General features: G+C 39.0%; 1 pseudogene; it reads left to right on the top strand.

The window, feature by feature from the left end:
- Positions 1-17778, top strand: part of LOC114688011 — an 89703-nt pseudogene that overhangs the window by 28408 nt on the left and 43517 nt on the right.

The following is a 17778-nucleotide window of genomic DNA, read 5'->3' as shown; positions in this document are numbered from 1 at the left end:
CTTAAATAGGAAAAATTGTTTTAAAATTTTTAACAGCTATTGTGGGCATTTTGATTGGGATTGCATTGAATCTGTAAATCGCTCTTGGTAAAATGGTCATTTGTCACATTATTCTGCCAATCTACAAGTATGGGAATTCTTACCATTTTCTAGTGTGTTCCTCAATCTGTTTCTTCAGAGATTTGAAATTTCCATTGTAAAATTCTTTCACCTCTTAGTTAGGCTTATTCCTAAATATTTTATTTTCTTTGAGGCTTGTTTTAAATGCAAAAGTATTCATGATCTCTTTCTTAGTGTATTTGTTGACAGTGGCTCGAAGGCTCGTAAGTTTTAAGTTAATTTTTTTTATCCTGCCACTTTGGTACAATTGGTGATCATTTAAGGAAGTCTTCTGATATATATAATGTCATATCGTGTGTAAATAGAGATAATCTGACTTCTTTTCCAACTTGTTTCCTTCTCTTGTCTTATTGCTCCAGCTACTGCTTTGAGCACTATATGAAAAGGAGTGGGGGAGGGTGATGAAGAGGTGGCTCAGCATTTGAGAGCAAGGAATGTTCTTCTAGAAGACCTGGGTTCAATTCTCAGCACCCACATGGCAGCTCACAACTTTGATTAAGTCCAGTTCCAGCAGATCTGACATCCTCTTCTGAACTTTGAGGGCACTGCACACATGTGTTGTACAGCCATACATACTGGCAAAACACCTTTCCACAGAGAACAAAAAAAAATAAAGTGAAAAAAAATTTTAAAGAAAGAAAAGGAGTGGGAATAGTGGACAGTCCTGTCTCATCCATGAATTTAATGGGATTACTTTGATGTGTTTCTCCATTTAGGAAAAAGTTAGCTGTGTGTTAGCTATAAAGCATTCACTATGTTGAGGTATGGGTCCTCTGATCCTATTCTCTCTACAACTTTCCTCATGAAAGAATTTTGGTTTTGTCAAAGGATTTTTTTGGTATCTACTGAGATAATCATGTAATTTTTTCTTTGAGCACATTTGTTTTTCTTATCTTAATTAGTTTATATATGTTTGTTGAGTCATTCCTGCATCTCAGTTTAAAACCAACTTGATCATGATGAATGATCTTCTTATATATGATTGTACTAGGTTTACAAGTATATTAGGGATCTTTGCATCTTTGTCAGGTAAATTGGAATGTTAAAAGCTTTTGGTATTAGAGTTAAACTGGCATCGTTGAAGGAGTTTGGAAGTGCTCCTGTTTCTGTAAGGATGGTTTTTTGTTTGTTTTGAGTAACTTTAGAAGGACTGTTGGACATCTTGTTTGAGATTTCTGGTAGAATTTTGCTGTAAATCCATCTATGCCTGGCTGATTTTGGTCAGAAGGCCTTTTATTACTGTCTCAATCTCCTTGTTTGTTATTTGCCTGTTTAGATTGTTGATCTCTTCTTGGTTTAGCTTTCAGGCTTGCATGAATCCCGAATTTTGTCCATTTCTTTTAGATTTTCCAGCTCAGAAGAGTACAGGTTTTTATAGTATTTCCTGGTACCATTCTGAATTTCCTTGGTGCCTGTTGTAATGTTTCCCTTTTAATTTCTGGTTCTGTTCAATTAGGTCCTCTCTTTTTTTCCCCTCTTGGTTAGTTGAGCCAAAGTTCTGTCAATCTTCTTTATCTTCTCAAAGAAATGACTCTTAGATTCGTTGGTTCTTTGTGTTGTTTTCCCTGTTTCTATTTCATTAACTTTTGCCTGCATTTTTTAAAATTATTTTTTGCCACCTACTGGATTTCTGGTTGGTTTGTTCTTGTTTTTCAAACTCTTGAGTCTCTTCATTAAGTCATTTATCTGTGCTCTTTCTGATATTTAATGTAGGTACTTGGACCTATAAATTTCCCATATAAAACTGCTTTTAACTCATCCTAGAGGTTTTGTTCCGTTGTTTTTGTTGTTGTTTTTGTTGTTTTGTTTTGTTCATTTGTTTCATTTTCATTTAGTTACAGAGTTTTTCTTATTTCTTTCTTGATTTCATATTTGACTTATTCATTATTCAGTAATGAATAGCTTCATTTCTATGAATTCGTCTATTTACTACAAATCCCAACAGCAGTTTTCCCTCCCTCTGTTCCTCCCAGTCCCTTGCCCCTCTCTCCCTCAGACTGACTCCTCCTCTGTTTCCCTTCAGAAAAGAGCAGGCCTCCCAGGGTTATCAACTGAACATGGCAAAACAAGTTACAGTAAGACTAGGCACAAACACTTGTGTCACAGCTGAGTGTGGCAACCCAGTAGGAGGAACAGGGTCCCAAGAGCAGGCAAAAGAGTCAAAGAAGCCCCCAATGACACTGTTAGGAGTCCCAGAAGACCACCAAGATACAGAAGCATAATGTATATGCAGAGCACCTGGCTCAGACCATTCAGGGACCTTGATTGTCACTTCAGTCTCTTTGAGCCCCTTATAAGACCTGATTAGTTGATTCTGTGGGCCATGTTCTTGTGGTGTCTTCAACCTGACCCTCAGGCTTCTATAATCCAGATTTCATTTCTTAATCCTTTTTAGCCAGCCTTTTATTAGAGAATATATGTCATTAATATTTAAAGTTACTGTTGAAAAGTGTGTGTTGATTGTAGTAATTTTGTTATTGTTGTTTGTTTGTCCTTTGTGCTCTTAATCACATTTGTGTTTCAGTGATGATTTGTTTTCCTTCTACCATCTCTTAGCTGTGCTTGTTCCTCTCTTCATTAGAAGAATTCATTCCAATATTCACTGCAGAACTGGCTTGGTAGACATGAATTCTATTAGCCTGTTTGTATCATGGAAATTTTTCTTTCTACTTCGACTATATCAGGGAGTCAAGGTTGTCATCCATGGTCTCTTAAACATGAAGACATTGCTCCAGGACCTCTGGCTTTCAAATTCCAGGAAACAATCAGCTGTTGTTCTGATGTGTTTGTCTTTATATGTGACTTGTGTTGGCTTTTGTCTTAGTTTTTCTCCTCTAGCTTTTGCTACCTTATCTTCATTCTGTATATTTAATGCTCTAACTATAATATGTCATCAGAAGTTTCTTTTCTGGTCCTTCCTATTTGATATTGTGTATGCTTCTTATATTTGCATGTGTTTATCTTTCCTGAAATTGGGGAAGTTTTCTTCAATAATCTTGTTGAAGATCTGGAGTGTTTATTGACCTTCATCTGTGCCTAAAATAAATAAAAGATTTGGTCTTTTCATGATCTCCAATAGTTCCTGCATGTTCATCCTTTTTTTAATTTTTGGAATACTTACTTACATGATCTAATTCTTCTACTTTATCTTTGAGTCTTAGTATTCTATCTTCTGCTTGATCCATTCTATGTCTAAAGCTTTCCTTTGAGATTCCAAAAAGGGTTTTTGAGTTTTTCAATTTCATCTTCATATCAGCTTGAGTTCTCTTCACTATTTCTAGATCTTTATTGAATTCAGTTTTTCAACTCTGGATGGATTATCTTTGTGTTTCACTCAGGCTTGTGTTTGGGTTTTCTTGCACAAGACTCAGGCAAGTAAACTCTTTGAGTTTATTCTCTTTAAGTTTATTGAGATAGTTGTTTCTGACTTCTTTAAGCTCCTTAATTCTTTGAGGTTTATAATTATTCAACTAAATTATTGGACCTAGGGTTCATTGAAGTAATTCTCACTGGACAATATTTCTACGGGACTGTTGAATTGGGAAAGGGAAATATTTTCTTGACCATTCATCTTGTTTTTGCAATGAACCTTGGGTATACTGGCTTCTTTTGTTGCTTCTGTTTCTGATATGAGAACAGCATACTGGGCTTACACACAGGATGTGCCACCATGCCTCAACCTTGGTTTAGGAAGAATGCAGGAGGACCTCATCAGCCTGGGCTGGGGCCAAGTCTAGAGATTTGGAAAGGTAGAGTCAGGGAAGGGTCAGGAGGACTCACTAGACTAGACATAAGCACAGAATATGTGGGCCAAGATGAACATGAAGGATGGATGTGGTGTAAGCAGACATGGATTGATGGGAGTTGCTGGGGTGGCTGTGCCAGGAACACACAAATATATGTAGCTTGCCAATGTCTCTGTACCACATGGCTGGGATAGAGGATTCTTGATGGAGAAGGGTCTGTGGTCTAGTGAGTCCCAAAGGAAGAGAGAGGTACTAAGAGGAGGTCATGGTCCATGGGAAGCAACTGCAGGCCTATTAGAAATTGGGAGGAGATGCTCCAGAGAATACAGGTAGAATATCTATGTCTCCACATCACCAGTGTAAGTAAAGATGTTCTTGGTGATCAAGTGGGTCCCATGGGGAGGCAGAGGGTCTAGAAGAAGATCAATATCCCTAGGAAGCAGCTGTGGAGTGAGCAGAATGGTGGGGTGCTGTGTCTGGGAGTGCAGGTCTAGCATAAGTTTTATTTATTTGTTTAAAAAGTTTATATATCAATATACTGTAGCTTTATAGTAACCATTCCCAACTCCTCTCTTCTCACTCTGCCAGGACACCCTCCCAAAACATCTGCTCCCATTTCAAGTCCTCTCCCTTTATTTTGTTTTCTTTTGTTTTGCATTGTATAGTTTTTGTTACTGTCATTGTTGATTTGCTTGTTTTTTATTGTTGTTGTTTTTAAACCTCTCAATCTAATTAGTGCTACCTGATAGAATAATGACTGACCTTGTTGGGTTGGTCTTGTGTAAGTCATACGAGCAACTATAACTGTAGTGAATTCATAAGCACAACAGCCATGTAACCATCCAGAAAAATACATCTCAAAGGAAATACTCCTTCCTGTTCTCCAGATCTTTCATTCTTTCTGCCACCTCTTTTATAGTGTTCTCAGAGCCTTGGTGACCCCACTCAGATATCCCACTTAGAGCCAAGCACACAACAGACACTTAAATAGCATTTTTAATATGAGTCTCTACATTAGTTGCTGCCCACTGCAGATAGAAGCTTCTCTGGACAAGGTTGAGGGGAACATTAATCCATGGGAATAAGCACAAACATTCAGAAGGCAGTTTAACAATATGTTCATTTAGCAAAACAACAGCAATATGCCCTGCCCTAGGACCTAGACCCTCTTGAGTCAGGGACTTTAGACCACATTTACAATATCAGGCTGTAGATGTAACCAACCATCTTATTAAATAAGAAACACAGAACCAATGTAAAAGAGAAAGCCAAGAGGTCAGAGCTCAGAGCTAAAATCTTACCCTTCCTCCTGTGGTGCTCCTACCTCTCTGAAAAAGACCTACTTCCTGTATGTATATCTTTTCATAGTCTTTTTGTTCTGCCTTCTCATTGGTTGTAAACCCAAACACGTGACTGCCTCATCACTGTCTGTATGTACAGTCCCCCAAGTCTTAAAGGCATATGTCTCCAATGCTGGCTGTATCCCTGAACACACAAAGATCTACCTAGCTCTTCTACCAAGTGCTGGGATTAAAGGCGTGTGCCACCACCGCCACACTCTTGCTATGGCTCTAATAGCTCTGACCTCCGGGCAACTTTATTTATTAACATACAATCAAAATCACATTTCAGTACAATTAAAATACCACATTTCCCCTTTTCTATTTTAATAAAAAGAAAAAAGCAAAAGGTTATAACTAACATAAGAAAAACTATATACAAAAGTACAATAACTATATACAATATATACAAGTAATAAATACCTAAACAATGTCTAGTCCATTTGTATTTGACAAATCAGAGAAAAAAATTCCATTATCTATCCTATTTTGGTAAATCCAAGATGTATCTAATTCACTTTCTATCCTAATTAATCTTCAACTATAACTAACTAATCTTCAACTATAACTAACTAATCTTCAACTCCCTCAGAGGTCCAAGAAAGAAATAATATTAGCTAACAAAAATAAAAACAGGAAGTGCATGCAAGCAACTTCCAAAAAATTTGTGAGTTGACAGAAACAGCCAGCTGTCTGGACAGTCACCTGTGGTTTCTTCACCATGTTGGGGCATCATCTTCAGCCTATAGGCTTAGCATATCTGACAGACTCATTTGTGAAGTAGGATGTACACAAGGTCAACAGTTCAACCTCACATTGGGTGAGAGCAGTCCATGTACCAGAAACACCTGAATTCCACTAGTGTCCTGTCATGATTCAGGATTTTAAATTCTGGAAATTGTTGACGGTTTTTTAATTCAGCTGTCCATTCTTCTTGGCTGTGTATATATGGCTTCATCTCAGCATCCCCTTCTTCTCCACATCCCTCTATTAAATGCCAGTCTACTATTGAGAGGCATGAACTTTCAGCTGATGTTCCTTCCATTGCACAACAGAAGCCATCAACCCACTGCCTGTTCAGGTGCCTTCAAAGAAAAGGGCACTGTACCTTTTCTGGATTGCGAAGGCCACTTCAGGGATGGTGCCATATTGTCCTGGCCTCAGATGATGTCTTTTGATAAAGCCATAACCACACTTGTTTTGGCAAGAATCAGTAGTCCTTTGTTTCATGTTCTGTCTGTCCATTTTGTCCTGTTGATTCGAGGATACTTTGTTGTCCAGTGGCTAACTTTTGCCACAATGAAAGTTAACTCCATATGCAGTTTCTTCAATGCCCATATTTTCTCTGAAGTAGATTGGTACTGCCAGGAGCAGACATGTCTCAAAAAAGAAAATTTTCTAAGTTATTAAAACATTTTAAATGCCATATTCTGTAGATCTCTGAAGGGTTTGAAGATGACCTGTCTAAAATATATCTGCTCAATTTTTAAAACATATCTAATATGACTACAAGTTCTATTGTAATGCCTAACTACTAACTTTCATTTCTCTATATCCTAATAGTTGGTACTAATAACATTCAAGGATCAGAAAATTGCATTACATTATAAAATGAATGGTATAAATACAATTAGAAATATAAATATAGCATTTTCTAGCAATATCAATTTCAAATTTGTATACAATATAAAACAATCCAATCCAATGTAAAGTATTTAAAACTAGTGATTGTCTTTTTCTTTTCTTTCTTTCTTCCTTTCTTTTTTTTTAAACAAGAACCTTAAATCTAATCTCCTTTGCTTAGCCTTTTTCCTAACCCTTGACAACAACTTGTAACCAACCCCCCTAAACAATGAAAATTATCCCAGACTCAAAACGCATTAAAAGGACCAAAAATCCACCTGCCCCACACCACCTCTTTGGGAATGTGGGCGTCATATTCTTAAAATTGCTTCCTTCTGGGTATGGGCGAAGTTTTCTTTATCCTGAAAGAAAATTTTAGGTTAATTGTCAAATTCTAGGAAAGGTAACTATATCCTTCATTATCCAGTCTGTGTATAATGCCAAAGTTCAGGGTTTATCTCAAGTCCTTATTCAAGTAGTCTTTGAGACTGGATCATCTCAGCTAGTCATCTCAAAATTGCTCTGAGCACCTTGTAGTTCAAAGTTGATCTGTAGGTAATATTTGTCAGCTTAGTGATATTATTATTGTCCACGTGGAATTGTTGTTGTTGTGGGGCCCCATCTTCTTTCTGGAGACTTCAGTTGATGTTAAGCCTGGCCGTGATTTCCTGTAGAAAACTGTTAAGAGATTCGAACACAAAGACATATATATGCAGCTAATTGAAGCCTTTTTTTCTAGAATTAGTTAGTACTCTATATGACCATTCATATCTTAACAAAGTTTAAAATGTATATATATATATGTTAATCTTATAAATTTTGATATAAAATTCATACTTTAAGAAAAGTTTAAAGAATCAGAATAGAATCAAAGAGTTGAGATTAGTAATAGAATAGTCCCTTAATTAATTTGGCTTTTGTCCTGTCCCATAGCAGAAGATGGCTCTTTTATTCTGGCATGATACAGGGAGTTTGCATTTTCTTTTTAACAACATGCTTGAGTTTAAAGGAGAGAGCCATTCTCCAACTCCAAAGTCAGCTTTAAATTTTAATTGAACTGGGACTATTAGAAGACCAATAGTGTTAAATCTTTAGAGAAAAGCAGAAACAAACATTTAGGAAGACATAAAATTTTTTAGATAATATATACCCATACAGCATTTCACTCTGTTTCCTGGGATAGATGATTTGTCCCTTTTTTCAGTTGTCTCATTTGTCCAGTGTTCTTCAGATTTCTTAACCTTCATTCTCCTAAAAGACAAAAAACAAAAACCTTTCCCCAAGACTAATTTTGGGGATGTTCCTTTTTGGCAAGTTATTATCTGATTAAATGGAAAAGGCATGTGTTACTGGTACAAGTTAGTTTAAATTGGATGCTCATGCTGGTTGATGAACTATCACCTCCTCTAAATAAGAGGTTTCTCTTGTTCAAATTGAGCCTTTATCAATTTTGATGGTACCCACAGCTTATCTTTTCCTGTAGAAACAAAAGCAAAATCTCATCCCCAATGTAATACATACCCTGGTTTCCATTCTGAGGTCAGCACATCCTTAAAGTATATAGGATGATTTAATTCTGTAGTTTTTTCTATTATCCAGTGTCTCTCTGCAGCTGTTGTTCCTTTCTCATTGGCATTGAGAAAATTCAAAGTTAATAGAGCATTATGCAGTCTATTTCTGGGGGTTTTTGTTACCCCTTTCTGTTTATTTAGCATATCCTTTAGAGTTCTGTTTGATCTTTCTATAACTGCTTGACCTATAGGATTATGTTGTATACCTGTAATATGCTTTATGTTATAATAAGCAAAAAACTGTTTCATTTTAACAGAGACATATGATGGAGCATTGTCAGTTTTGATTTGTGCAGGTATACCCATGATTGCCATAACTTCTAGCAAATGAGTAATTACAGAATCAGCTTTTTCAGAACCCAAAGCAGTTGCCCATTGAAATCCTGAATAAGCATCAATGCTGTGGTGTACATATTTCAATTTTCCAAATTCTGCAAAGTGAAACATGTCCATCTGCCAGATTTCATTTCTCTGAGTACCCTTTGGGTTACATCCTGCTGGTAATGGAGTTTCATTGTAGAAGGAACAAGTAGGACATTTCTTTACTATTTCTTTGGCTTGTTGCCAGGTTATGGAAAAATCCTTTTTTAAACCTTTACTATTGACATGATGTTTTTTATGAAATTCTGAGGCCTCCAGCACATTTCCTATCAATAATTTATCAATCTCATCATTGCCTTATGCTAGAGGGCCTGGCAGACCAGTATGGGATCGAATGTGAGTTATATATAAAGGGTGACTCCTTTTCCTGATTGTATCTTGTAATTGAATAAATAGTGAAGTTAATTCTGAAGCATCAGGGATAAATTCTGCAGTCTCAATATGTAATACCACTCTTTCAGCATACTGAGAGTCAGTTACTATGTTGAGAGGTTCTGAAAAATCCATTAATACCAACAGAATAGCATACAATTCTGGTTTTTGAACTGAATTATACAGACTTTGAACCACTTTACTTAAATTTTCTGATTTGTAACCTGCCTTTCCTTGTTTATTGGCATCTGTATAAAATGTACGAACTCCATACATAGGTTTTTGGCGTACAATTCGAGGCAAGATCCAATCAGCTCTCTTTATAAGATCAATTCTATCGCTTTTGGGATATTTGTTGTTAATTTCTCCCAAAAAATTACTGCAAGCTCTTTGCCAAGGTTGACTTTCTGTCCATAATTTTTCAATGTCCTCCTTAGTTAAAGGTACGACTATTTCTGCTGGGTCTATGCCTGCTAATTGACGAAGTCTCAACTTTCCTTTCCAAATCAAGTCAGAGATTTTTTCCACATAAGTTTTTAATTTTTTATTTGGTTTATTTGGTAAAAATATCCATTCCAATATAATATCTTCCCTCTGCATTAATATTCCAGTAGGAGAACACCTAGAAGGTAAAATAACCAAAATGCAATTCAGCTTTGGATCAATACGATCCACGTGCCCTTCATGTACTTTCTTTTCTACCAAGGCCAATTCTTTCTCAGCTTCAGGTGATAATTCTCTTGGACTATTTAAGTTCTTGTCACCTTCTAAGGTTTTGAACAAATTATTCAGTTCATCATTTTTTACCCCAACAATAGTTCATAGATGAGAAATATCTCCAAATAGTCTTTGAAAGTCATTAAGAGTCTGTAGTCTATCTCTCCTAATTTGTACCTTTTGGGGTCTAATTTTTTGTAGCTCTATTTTATATCCTAAATAATTAATAGAATCTCCTCTTTGTATCTTTTCTGGAGCAATTTGTAATCCCCAGCAAGGCAAAATTTTCTTTACTTCTTCAAACATTCTTTCTAAAGTATCTGCATTTGAGTCAGCTAGTAAAATATCATCCATATAATGATAAATTATAGATTTATGAAATTTTTTACGTATCACTTCCAATGGCTGTTGTACAAAATATTGGCACAGAGTTGGGCTATTCAACATTCCCTGTGGGAGGACCCTCCATTGAAATCTTTTAACCGGTTGAGAATTATTATAAGTAGGCACTGTAAAAGCAAATCTTTCTCTGTCTTTTTCTTGTAAGGGTATTGAAAAGAAACAGTCTTTTAAATCAATAACTATGAGAGACCATCCTTTTGGTAACAGAGTAGGCAAAGGCATCCCAGATTGTAGAGAGCCCATTGGCTGAATTACTTTGTTGATTGCTCTAAGGTCTGTTACCATTCTCCATTTACCAGATTTCTTTTTAATAACAAATACAGGAGAATTCCAAGGGCTTATTGATTCTTCAATATGCTGAGCATTTAACTGTTCTTCTACCAGCTCTTCTAAAGCCTGGAGTTTCTCTGTTGTTAAAGGCCATTGCTGAACCCATACAGGCTTGTCTTTTAACCATTTTAAAGGTAGAGCTGTTGGTGTCTTTGGAAGATCATCAGTTATTGTGCCCTGTTCTTGTATAATATGGATGGTTGGTGACCACTCATTAGAACAATATCTTCTAATATTTCTCCCAGAAACATGTGCTAGTTTAGGATTTGTTTCTGAGATTGGAGGGATGTTAATCTGAGTATTCCATTGTTGCAACAAGTCTCGACCCCACAGGTTCATAGCTATGTTAGCCACATATGGTTTTAATTTTCCTCTCTGTCCTTCTGGACCTATACATTCGAGCCATCTTGCACTCTGTTTCATTTGAGATAATGTCCCAATTCCTAACAGTTGAACGTTTACCTCCTGAAGAGGCCAAGTTGGATGCCAAAATTCTGGTGTAATTATGGTAACGTCCACACCTGTGTCTACCAGACCAGACAACAAAACACCATTTATTTTTATTGTTAATTTTTGTCTTTGTTCATTAATAGAAGTTTGCCAAAAAATTTTCTTTATGTTTTCTCCTGAATTTTCTATTCTCTCTGTTTCATCATCCTGACCAGCATGATTTATTCCAATAGGCATTTGGTTATTTAATCGCTCTGAGCAGGGGTTTCCTCTATGGCTGCAGGAAAGGTTTGAACTGGATTTGCTATGGGGGTCTGTATGAGGCCCCTCTGGGAGTTTCCCGAAGACAGAGGCAAAGAATTACCCTGTCTGTCCTTTGTTGATCTCATTCGTTGGTCCAGTGTTTTCCCTTACCACACCTTCTGCATACTCCAGAAGGAAGGGGCATTCTCTTGCCATTGTTCCTTGAAGAAACATTGTTTCTAGGAATGACCTGTTTACAGTCCCTTTTCAAATGTCCTTGCTTTCCACATCCAAAACATCTAACATTCCTCAAACCTTTTGAAATTTCTTCTCCTACCCACATATCATCATGCTCATGAACCTCAACATTAACCGTGTCTCTAATCCAATCTTCCAAAGGTGCAGATCTTGCCTTTAATGGCCTGATTATTCTTTTGCATGCTGCATTCGCATTCTCGAAGGCCAAAGATCCAAGTATTACCTTACTAGCTTCTGAATCCGAGACCACCATTCTCTTTACTGCTGAAGCCAGTCTTTGTAAAAAAAAAAAAAAAAAAAAAAAAAAAAAAAAAAAAATCTGTGAAAGATTCTTTTGGGCCTTGCATAACCTTTGTAAATGACTCAGTTTTTTTTCCTGGTTCCTCAACTCTGTCCCATGCATTCAAGGCTGCCATTCGACATAAAATTAGGGTTTGGACATCATATAAACATTGTGTTTGTACTAAAACATATTGGCCTTCTCCAATAAGCTGATCCTGGCAAACTTGTATTCCTTTATCCCTCCATTGTTTTTCTATGTTTTTAGCTTCATCCTTGAACCAAGTTAGAAATTGAAGCCTCTGGCTGGGTTCCAGAACAGCTTGTACAAGGTCCAGCCAGTCCTGTGGTACAATCCTATTATATGTTGACCAAGAGTTTAACATTTGCTTTACATATGGGTAATGCATGCCATAAGATACTATTGCCTCCTTAAACCTTTTTAAATCCAACATTTCAATTGGAGCCCAAATATTTTGGGTAGTCATTTGATCAGGCATCTGCTGTATGGTTACAGGATAAATTAAGGGTGACTGTGTAAAAACAGGCTTTCTTTCTGTAACCTTATGATCCAAACTTGAAACAACTTCACTGTTAATTTCTTCTGTCTGAATTTTTACAGGTTTAACAAGTTTTTCTAAAGCTGTCATCCTGGCATTTAAATTGACTATGTTTTTAAATTGTAAAATGAGGATAAGCATAGTGATAAACTGCATAATTCCAACAATACTAATCTTCTCATATAGTTGTTCCATTGTCAGACTGCCTAAAATTTCAAACAAAACCCAATTTTCTTCCAATGTACACATAAAACCCATTTTCTTTTTTTTAAATTTATTTTATTTTATTTTACAATACCATTCAGTTCTACATATCAGCCACGGGTTCCCCTATTCTCCCCCCTCCCACTCCCTCCCCTTATCCCCAGCCCACCCCCCATTCCCACCTCCTCCAGGGCAAATCCTCCCCTGAGGACTGCGATCAACCTGGTAGACTCAATCCAGGCAGGTCCAGTCCCTTCCTCCCAGACTGAGCCAAGTGTCCCTTCATAAGCTCCAGGTTTCAAACAGCCTACTCATACAATGAGCACAGGACATGGTCCTACTGCCTAGTTGCCTCCCAAACTGATCAAGCCAATCAACTGTCTCACCTATTCAGAGGGCCTGATCAAGCTGGGGGCCCCTCAGCCTTTGGTTCACAGTTCATGTGTTTCCATTCATTTGGCTATTTTTTTTTCAATAATTGAGTAAAACCGAAATTTATTATAAGCCACAGTCGTCTTAGGGACCTCCATACTATATATATAGCCTCCATGGTTCTATGGGTTGTGGTCTGATTGTTCTTTATTTTATATCTAGAATCCACTTATGAGTGAGTACATACCATGACTGTCTTTCTGGGTTTGGGTTACCTCACTCAGGATGATTTTTTCTAGTTCCATCCATTTGCCTGCAAATTTCATGCTTTCATTGTTTTTCTCTGCTGAGTAGTACTCCATTGTGTATATGTACCACATTTTTTTCATCCATTCTTCCATTGACGGGCATCTAGGTTGTTTCCAGGTTCTGGCTATTACAAATAGTGCTGCTATGAACATAGCTGAGCATGTATCTTTATGGTATGAATCAGCATTCCTTGGGTATATGCCCAAGAGTGGGATGGCTGGGTCTTGAGGAAGTTCGATTCCTAATTTTCTGAGAAACCACCATACTGATTTCCACAGTGGTTGTACAAGTTTACATTCCCACCAACAGTGGAGGAGTGTTCCCTTTGCTCCACATCCTCTCCAACATTGACTATCATTGGTGTTTTTGATCGTAGCCATTCTGACAGGTGTAAGGTGGTATCTCAGAGTCGTTTTGATTTGCATTTCTCTGATGATTAAGGATGTTGAGCATTTCTTTAAATGTCTTTCCGCCATTTGTGATTCTTGTTTTGTGAATTCTCTGTTTAGCTCTTTAGCCCATTTTTTAATTGGACTGTGATGGAGTACCACAGTGTAAACACAGCATGTGCATGGTGTCCTGGGATCCAAAATTCTAGTCCACATGCTTCTGCTGATAGCTCTTTAACTTCTGAACCATCTTGCTGCCCAGTTGCTTTTGAAGTGTGACAGAACTGAAGAGGATTTATATGTGTACCTGGTAACAGATACATTCCAGCTGGAAGATTTTAGAGAGCATCGCCTAGGAAGAACTGAGCCATCCCTTTACACCTGGGGCAGACATGGCCTGAGCCAGGCAGACCTTGGCCACAGACATGAGTGGCCAACCTGGTGCACTCAGATGTTAGATGTCGTCCTACAGAAGACAATGAAAGCAGATCTGTATATTCTGATCTCAGAGGCAAGTTGGCCCCTGAAGCTAGTCTCTCAAGGGCTAATTGTATGAACTGATGCTACACTCTGTACCCTAACCAAATTTTCTTCAGCACCTTGGCCAAGGCATGACAGGCAGCTGCCTTGTATTTTGGGCAACCAGAAGGTACTAAGGTATGAACTTGGGTTCTGGTCCATGGAGCATCCTCCTATCTGCCTTATATTGAGTCCCTTCCAAAGATGCTAAGATGGGATTTGTGGTCAGGTCCAGAAGTGAAGAGAGGACTCCTCAGGTACACTGGTTGGAGGAAGGGAGAGTAGGGAAGGAGGGAGGAAGCCAGCAAAGTGTTCGTGGTGAATGGTGGGGCAGGTGACATCAAGAGCAAGTATGTTAGTTGTTGTCAATTGCCAGGACAGGAAACAGAGACTGGGTAACATTTGTTATTGTTGTTATTGTTGTTTGTTTGATTGATTGAAAGGTTGACTGACTGACTGATTAATTGATTGGTTGGTTGGTTGGTTGGTTGATTGGTTGACAGATTGATGATTGTAAGTTAGGAAGTTTCCAAACTCACCATATGAAAAAGCTAGCCCTGATCTCCTGATTCTCCTGCCTCTATCTTCTGAGTGATGAATTACAGGACTACACCACCATGCTCAGTGGTGTTTGGGTTTTTGTTCTATGTTTGTTTAGAACATGTATATTAAAGTGTAGTTCTGGAGATGGGAAGTCCTAGTAGAGACTATGACTGCTCAGCTTAAGAAAAAACATTATATAGGCAAGTCAGTACCTTCAAGAGAGAAAGGGAACCGCTTCCCTCAAAAGCTTGCCCTTTCCTAAAAAAAGAAAGTATTGATCAATTAATACGGGACCTGCCCCCATGTCTCCAAACATTCACACTAGATCCTTTTCCCCGTACTGCTACACTGGCAACTGAATTTCTACATGAGTTTCAGTGGGGACAAAAAACATCCAAACAGTAGCCACAAACAAGGTTTCTTGTTACCAATTATCTCTGGAAGGCAGTACAAAATAAGCCGGGGACTGTCAGTTTTGGGGACAAGGACAAGTCCATGTCCTGAATATAAACTCTAAGGCATCCTAAGACCATCCTAACAGACCAAGAATCTCAGAACTTACAGAATAATGTTGTCAGCACTGCAATGGTGGAGGCCAATGAGATCTGTCAGGAGCAGACATTGACTCCACTGTCTGTAATCTCCCCCAATAGTCCATGACTTCCTACAGTAGAGACCACAGCCCCCAAATTACAGATGGGAAGACTGAGCTCAGTGGAGCTACTAGATCATACCATAGATTGAATGAAGACAAAGTTGTGTGTGTGTGAATTCACCCTTTATTCTCAGCCCTAGGAGCAAATCAGGCACAGAGTAAGACATTTATAAATATCTGGTGTGTGGATGAAGGTCTTGCAGCATATTATAGGTCAAGTGGAGACTTTAAGTAGAACCTTCTACTCTAAAGCTCCCATTCTTTGCACTGCATTGTTCAGAATATCCCACTGCCCACAGAAAATCTGTTGTACAGCTTAGACAGATGCCTAAGCATGTCCAGTTGTTGAAGAATGAAAAGAAGGAAGAAAGGAATGAAAGGATAAACTACTGTATGCACCTATGCTCCATCTTTCTCTCCCTTATTTAGGAATCATTTCAGAAGAACATCAAAATGAAAGAAGAGAGAATCTTGACCAAACCGAATCCTTGGAAACAGAGGATTTGCTCCAAAATTTCACACATCTACTACTTCTACAAAAATCTTGCCCAAGAGGCTGGGAGACTTTGGACAGAAAAAGCTGGCATGAATGTGTAGCAGAGGAGAGAGGACATCTGATTGAGATCCAAGACTTATTTCGCTCAAGCCCAGATACCCAGAAGAGGCCTAAATTAGTCGTATTAGAGGGGGCTGCTGGGATTGGGAAGTCAACGCTGGCCAGGCAGGTGAGGAGAGCATGGGGGGAAGGCCAGCTCTACAGAGATCGCTTCCAGCATGTCTTCTACTTCAGCTGCAGAGAGCTGGCCCAGTGCGAGAAGCTGAGTCTGACTGAGCTCATAGCAAAAGACCAGACTGTGCCTGCAGCTCCCATCAAGAAGATCCTGTCTCAGCCCGAGAAGCTGCTCTTCATCCTGGATGGCATAGATGAGCCAGCATGGGTCTTGAAGGAGCAGAATCCTGAGCTCTGTCTACACTGGAGACAGCCACAGCATGTGCACACACTGCTGGGCAGTTTGATCGGGAAATCCTTACTTCCTGGGGCTTCCTTGCTGCTCACAGCTCGGACCACAGATCTACAGAAGTTCATTCCTTCCTTGGGGCAGCCACATTGGGTGGAAGTCCTGGGCTTCTCTGAGTCTGGACGGAAGGAATATATCTACAAATATTTCACAAAGCAAAGAGAAGCAATTACAGCTTATAGCTTGGTTGAATCAAACCCAGTGCTCTCAACACTGTGTCTGGTGCCCTGGGTGTCCTGGCTGGTCTGCACTTGCCTGAAGCAGCAGATGGAGCAGGGGAGAGACCTCTCACTGACCTCACAGACAACCACAGCTCTCTGCCTGAAATACCTTTTCCAGACTCTCCCAGACAGTGCCCTGGGAACCCAACTCAGAAGACTCTGATCACTGGCTGCTGAGGGCATCTGCAAAAGAAGGACTCTGTTCCGTGAGATAGATCTCCAGGAGCAAGGGTTATCTGAGGATGTCATTGACACTTTCCTGGAGATTGGTGTCCTTCAAAGGCAGCCCAGCTCTCTGAGATATAGCTTTGCCCACTTGTGTCTCCAAGAGTTCTTTGCAGCAATGTCCTGCATCTTGGGGAATAATGAGAATAAATGTGGTGATATAGAAAACTACAGAACTGTGGAAACACTGGTAGAAGTGTATGGAAGACAAAACCTGTTTGAGGCGCCCACCATACACTTCCTATTTGGCCTTTTAAGTGAACAAGGGGTAAATGCAATGGGGAAGATCTTAACTACCCGTTTGCCTCTGTACACCTTGTGGGAAATGCTGGATAAAGCCAGAGCATTGCCCCAATACCAACATCTCTATTCTCTGGGGTTGTTTCATTGTTTTTATGAGACTCAGAATGAAGAGTTCCTGACACAGGTGATGCACAATATTCAAGAAAAAAAGGCGTGTGATCCGACAGATATGACACACCCAGTGTTCCAGACAAATGTGAAGCACCTGGTGGTCCAGACAGATGTGGAGCTCATGGTGGTCACTTTCTGCATTAAGTACTGCCACCATGTGAAGAGGCTTCAGCTGAATTGGGATGGACATCGGGGACCAACCCTGACAGCCCCCAGGATGGTTCTGTGAGTATCCAGACACAGCCCTCTCTCTCCAGCTGCTCCCATGAGCACACATGTTCTGAGCACCAGCAGCACTCTTAGCTGGTTCCAGGGCAGCAGGATACAGGTCACCAATGACATCTAACTGCTGAATCTGACCACCTTCCTCTATTTGCCACTTTGTGCCTGACTATGCAATGAGGCAAGGAGCGTTTATCTTACCCTCTGCCTCGGTGAGGGCCACACACCTTCTCTGATTCAAATCTTCTTCACCCTTCACAAGGTAAAATGGCCCACAATGACTGATTCTCTCTT

This window comes from Peromyscus leucopus, chromosome 8b (assembly GCF_004664715.2).
Source record: "Peromyscus leucopus breed LL Stock chromosome 8b, UCI_PerLeu_2.1, whole genome shotgun sequence".
NCBI classification, from domain to species: domain Eukaryota; kingdom Metazoa; phylum Chordata; class Mammalia; order Rodentia; family Cricetidae; genus Peromyscus; species Peromyscus leucopus.
This window is presented reverse-complemented; position numbering and strand designations above follow the sequence as displayed.